Consider the following 6,549-nt stretch of genomic DNA (forward strand, 5'->3'; position numbering starts at 1 on the left):
TAAATATATAACTAATATATATATATATATATATATATATATATTATAAATATCACAATTAAAATGGAGAAATGTTTGAATTTAACGAAAAATTAACGAGGCGAACATTCGCGGGCGAATGCAACATGTCTCCGCCACGCAATCCCAACATGTCCAATTTTGACAACAGAGAAATCACGAAAAACACAGTAAAGTCGAAAACTCTCTATATCACTACTTGGTAGTGCAAGAAGGTATCTTTGTACCAAATATACACATGAATAGTCCACTAAAACTCAAAACTATACTTTCCTCGCTGAGAAATTGATCAAAAGACAAAAATTCCAAATTTCTCTATATATCTATTTGGGACCTGCAAAGTGTATATTTTTATCAAATTTCATGTAAGTTGGTCTAAACAAGGCTAAGTAATTAGCCAAAAACCCTAAAATTATAGATTTGTTTAAACTCTTTACGTCTTTAATTGCTAAAAATAAGTAAGTCTACCATTTTTATTTGTCAATGTGTGGGAACTGTAGATAAGTATATTTCTACCCAATCCCATGTAAATGGGCCGAAATACGGTGGAATAATTAACCAAAAATTATTGATTTTTTTGTGAACTATGACCACGCCAGAAGGACTCAAAATGGGAAAAATCCAACTTTCTATGTCAACGTGTTGGGCACATAAAATTTTATATTTCGTTGTTTATGTTCTCTTTTTCAAAAACAGATAAGCGAAAAATCGTTTTTCGTTATTTTAAAAACGAACAACGAAAAACAAACTGGCTCAAATTCGTTTTTTATTATTCAAAAACTGAAAAACGAAGAAACGAATTAGTTCGTTTTCAGTAATTAAAAAAACAAAAAAAACTGGAAGGAATTTTTATTATTCAGTAGCTAAAAAAAAACAACGAAGTAGCTTATATTTCGTTATTAAAATAAAAAAGCAACGAAAAACAAACCGGTTTGTTGTTCACGTTCTCTTATTTAACAACTGAAAAGGAACCAGTTCGTTTCGTTATTCAAAAAATGAACAAAAATGGTTCTTTGTTGATGTTCCCTTAATCAAAAACCGAAAAAGGAAAAGAACAAGTTCGTTTTTCGATATCCAAAAACGAGCAACGAAAAACAAGTTGGTTCATTGTTCGCTTTTTGCCATTCAGTAGCTGAAAAACAAATAACGAACTTGGATCTAACAGTAGCCTCCATTGAAATTGTTGGTTTATTCTGATACATATTATTCTTTTTACAAAATTTCCAGTAGTTCCATCTCCATCATTTTGAAACTCAAAAGATAAAAACATATTCTTATAGAGATATAGATTTCCACTTTTATTGATGAAAAATATAGTTAACAGCTTCCACAAAATCTTTATTTCTTCCGAAAATACAAAGTTTAATGTTCTCTAGTTTCCAATAACAGTGTTTTTGCTGGATTTTTTTTGTTGGTTTTCACAGGGTATTGTGCTCAATATACTTAAAGTAAATACCAAGACTTCACAGCTTTTTCTTATCTTCAAGGGTTCTTCCATATTGTGTTGACACTTCAAGATTTCATTTTTAAGAATAACAAGAAAGAGCTCTTTCGTTGTGTTCCAGTGTCAGTGTTCCTTCTGTTAGCGATTCTCTTCTTGCTGAACAGCGTATACCTAAATCAGAGGGCTTGAAAACCATTGTGTGTTAAGTCAATCATGTATCCACCTCCATCTTATTAACGAACAAATTGTATAATTTTTCATGAGTTTGAAAACCTTAACAGTGATTAAAAACTACTTTATATACGAGGATTTTTTTGTATTTACCAACTCAAATGTAAATTGATATAAATATTACTGCATTTTGTTTTTACTGAAATGGTACGTCCACTATCAGTATATTGTAAGGAGATTAGGCTTTCAAATGTTTTTCGATAGATCCAAATTATTTTTTTCTAGGCTGACAAAATGAAGAATAATTATAATGCAGGTACTCGCTTGATATCTAGAACATTAGGTGACTGATGTAATAAATACATAGTTATCTTAATCCACATAATAAACGAACATTATATTCATGCGTTCATTTCTTGGTCTGTTCTCGGTCCGTTACGTACTTTGCCGCTAAGGATGAACTTTTCTTTTAGCACGCTTTTTTTACTGCTTTTTCAAACTCATAGAGGTAGTCGACGTTGCAGAGCAGAGCAGAGCGTTAACGTTGTAAGCTGGAACTTGCCCTGAATGCAGACATATAATGGCGAAGTCGTATCAAAATCTATACATAGAAGTCATATTTAATTTCCAAAATTTTATCACGATGCAAATGTATTCAGTTTTACACCTCCCAAATGACTATATAACATCTTCAGTATCTTTATACAGAGATACCTTCTTATATATCAAAAGACATTAAAACTGGTTGACAAAGACGATCGATAGGGACCAGACGTAGATTTCATGCTCTAATCACTTTCACTACCGAGTTCTAACAGAAACTACGCGCTTTAATTTTTGGCTGATGGAAATCGATAAACAGCCCTATCTTGATGAAATTATTATAAATCGTTTCTGTTTCATGATACGTATAATTTATGTGCATATAGAAAAGCCTCATAGTAGAAGCGGTTACGGTATACTCACTAAGTAGTTAGTTCTCTTTCCTTTGCTTTGGTTTCAAAGCGACAATATATGATTCCATACAAAGCATAGCGCTGGAAAAAGTGAAAAAAGGATTCACGACAGCGATCGATGATAAAGACCAGTTTACAAAATACAGGGGTTCAAACGAAACAGGATTATAGTACTATGCCATGAATATAGGGAAATCACACGATTAAAAATATACAGGCTTTTTTTGCATATTTCAAAACAACAAAACATTTTCTTATCTTTCTTGTTTTGCCCCCCAGTGGTAAAGCGGGATGTCTGCGGACTTACAAAGCTAGAATCCGGGTTTCGATACCTGTGGTGGGCAGAGCACAGATAGCCCATTGTGTAGCTATGTGCTTAATTACAAATAAACCTTTTTCGTTTTATCGGAGACAGAAAACTAGACATTTTATATATTTATTTCGGAATAATTTTCATGTGTTGCAAAAATAAAACATGTTGTATGTGTAAATGCATATTTTTTGCTACGGGATACACTTGTGAGTTTATATTCTGCAACGCTGTAACCAACAATTAGTGGTTTGTACCTAAATGTAGAAAACTTAACATAATCTTATTTATATCATGGTTTAATTGAGATTATCAAGTTAAAAATCAGACAAAATTTGATCCCTCGATTGAACAGCGGTAAGTTGACAGACTTACAACGATAACATTCGTTGTTCGATTCCCAACGGTGGACACAGCAGATAATCCAATATGGATTTGTTGTAAAAACAACCAACGAACTAACGACAAAGGTTGATAACTGATATCATAAGTATTGTAGTACTTAAAGTAGGAATAGGGCTGATACACAATACATGCAGTACAGATTGTTTACTCATATACACCTTTAACAACCAAATAATAAATCTTCAAAAGTATCTGAGAGATGCCCTTAGGTGATAAACAAACCAAATATACAATTACAAATCATTGAAGAACTAGAGAAAGCCAGCGGAGCAGATACAATAAAATCGCAAAAAAATATATTTCTCAATCTCACTGACATTGTTGAACGTTTTTAGCTGTGCAGCAAACAGATTTACCATAGTTATAAGTGCACCAAATATAACAATAGCACACGAACCACGCGCTAGTGCTTGCGTAAAGCAGTTAATTGAATTAATTAACTAATTTATCAACCCTTAGTATATGCACACAACTACAACCCACACCACATTACCCAAATGACATTGCACACTACAGAGTGTGTGCTATCACATGTACAGCACACATACACACACTATAAGTGAAGATAATGCACACTACAAACACACATACACCATTAATTACACACACCATAATATCATGAGACACACCCACACTGATGATATACATACAGGATATCAACACATATGAATGAATGATACATAAGATCATGTCACCTTGGATGGAAAAAAATACACGAACAAGTAGAAAACATTTAAAAAATTGAAAGTGTAGAAAAGGGTGCACCAGAAAAAGTGAGGAAACAGGGTAGGAATGGACATGATAAAACTTCCTTTGTACAACCTCACCCGAGTATCTAACATCCGATCCATGCCTACTTCGTTTTTCTGTGTTGATGATATTATACAACTTATGGGTACATACAGAAGTGTGCCTATATTACTTCTACTTTTGTATAGACAGTAACGAATCCATGACGTCGAAATAAGAAACCTCTTAGGAATTTTTTATCTTTGTATTTTAGTCTACCTATATATAGCTAACGTACAAAATCCTTTGGCCTTCTCATGCAATTGAAAAAGGAGGGACAAGCTGTAAAGAAAAGAAAAAAAACATACAAGTTATTGGTCTACACGAATATCTGATTTTTCTTCTGTCGTTTAAATAGACTACATGTATTGCCTCAAATTATTTGGTTCAGAATACCTCTAGTCATTGTATGATAAGCATAACTCAGTTTGAAATATTTAGTCCACCTGGCTTATTTGATACAGGATAGAAAAAATAAACGAAGCAGGTATGAAAAGGATGTTGGACATGTCCCTTTGTGAGGTTTTACAGAGGAAGTTTTATTACATCATGCCCACTCCTCCCTTGTTTCCTCACTTTTTGGTGCACACATTCTACACTTTCAATTTTTTAAAATATTTTTTCCAGTTGTATAATTTGAATTGCAAGATGTTTCATTGTGTCACAAAGTACTGGCTATCATATCGAAGTGCACATCAGAGTTGTCATTTTTATGTGTATATGTGAATAAATCATAATTATCTGTATTATAATTAAGCTCATATTTCAGTTTTCCCTCTAATTAAAACTACAGAAATTGAACACTGTCTTGAAATCTGTTTAGAATTACTGCATCAAAAAAAAATCCAATACCAGTATTTTCCACTAATTAAGCCTTACTAACTAGCCTTAAGCCAAAATATATTGATACATTTAAATATGCTTGGTGAGCTCATTAAAAAAGTGTGGAAAGAAGATAGGAATGGACTTGATAAAACTTTCTCCGTACATTCTTTGTGGTATTGATGTTTTAATATTAAGATTTTTTCAGCTTAATATTAACATTAAAAATTATCATTGCAGTCATCGGTAAGTGTGAAAATGTTGCTCTTTAAGCTAAAAGTGGAATAATTAAAAACAAATTAAGTTTAAAATGAGGTTTTTAGACTAAGTTTTGTGATTAATTATATATTAACACCCCAGTGGTACAGCGGTATGTCTGCAGACTTATACTGCTAGAGACCGGTTTTTGATACCCGTGGTGGGCAGAGCACAGACAACCCCTTTTTGTAGCTTTGTGCTTAATAACAAACAACAAGTAAAATGTCTGAGAGACATAGTGGCTAAGTATCTGAAACAAGCTCCCTCTTAGATACTAGTGATAACTAATGCTATTAGTTGAAAATATTGTGTTTTTCATAATTATATCAATCCCCGTCCCACCAAACATGCTCGCCCTTTCACCCGTGGGGGCGTTATAAAGTGATTATCAATCCCACTAGTAGTTGATAAAAGAGTAGCCCAAGAGTTAGCGGTGGGTGGTGTCTTCCCTCTAGTCTTTCACTGCTAAATTAGGGACGGCTAGCGGGGATAGCCCTCGTGTAGCTTTGCGCGAAATTCTAAACAAATAAACAAACATAATTATATCGAAAGAAGATTTTTAAACGTGTTTAACGGTAACCTATTTGAAATGTTCTTAATAGGTTGTTAATAAGTTTATGCATAAGTATCTACACAAATACACGGCACACACACACACATATATATATCAGTTGAATCGCTTTATTGAACCAGAAGAGGTGCAGAGATTTACTAATAGCTGGTTTTGTTAGCCGAAACGGACACTTTACCCAAAAATCGTTAATCCCATTTCACAGACAGTTGTTTTCACTTAGCTGCTAGATAAACAAAGTCTTAGTATCATGTAACATACTTTTCAAACGACTTCTTATTGTGCAAAACGATCTACTAGTTACTGACTTTTGGTAGTAAAAATATAGATCTGAAAAACCGTTTTTACACATCTTTTAATTTAATGGAACAATTACAGAACTATAGAGAGAAAATAATTTGCAACCAAAGATAATATCCCTCTAATTTGTTACTCCTCATAAACCTCTTTGCTTCGCCAGTCTAGGCTTTTTCTAACACAACATTAATAAACTGCCATCTAACGGTAGAAGTATTACATTTACCTTTTTCTGAGGAAACAACTTTGATTCAAATAAGATTTTCATTGTATGTTACTATTTCTGTATAGAAATAACATCAACAACGTACTATTAGTTGTAAAAATGCATTAATATTAAATATAACGTAGTTGATTGTATATATATATATATAAGTTAAATAATATGTTATATAATAACGTAGTTGGTTGGTTGAGCTTTCTTGGGTAAATACTATTCAGCAAAACAAGTTAACAAACGTTTGAGATGATTATAAACAACTTAATGCGCACGTCTAAATAAAAACTG

Source organism: Limulus polyphemus, unplaced genomic scaffold (assembly GCF_000517525.1).
Source record: "Limulus polyphemus unplaced genomic scaffold, Limulus_polyphemus-2.1.2 Scaffold35, whole genome shotgun sequence".
NCBI classification, from domain to species: Eukaryota; Metazoa; Arthropoda; class Merostomata; order Xiphosura; family Limulidae; genus Limulus; species Limulus polyphemus.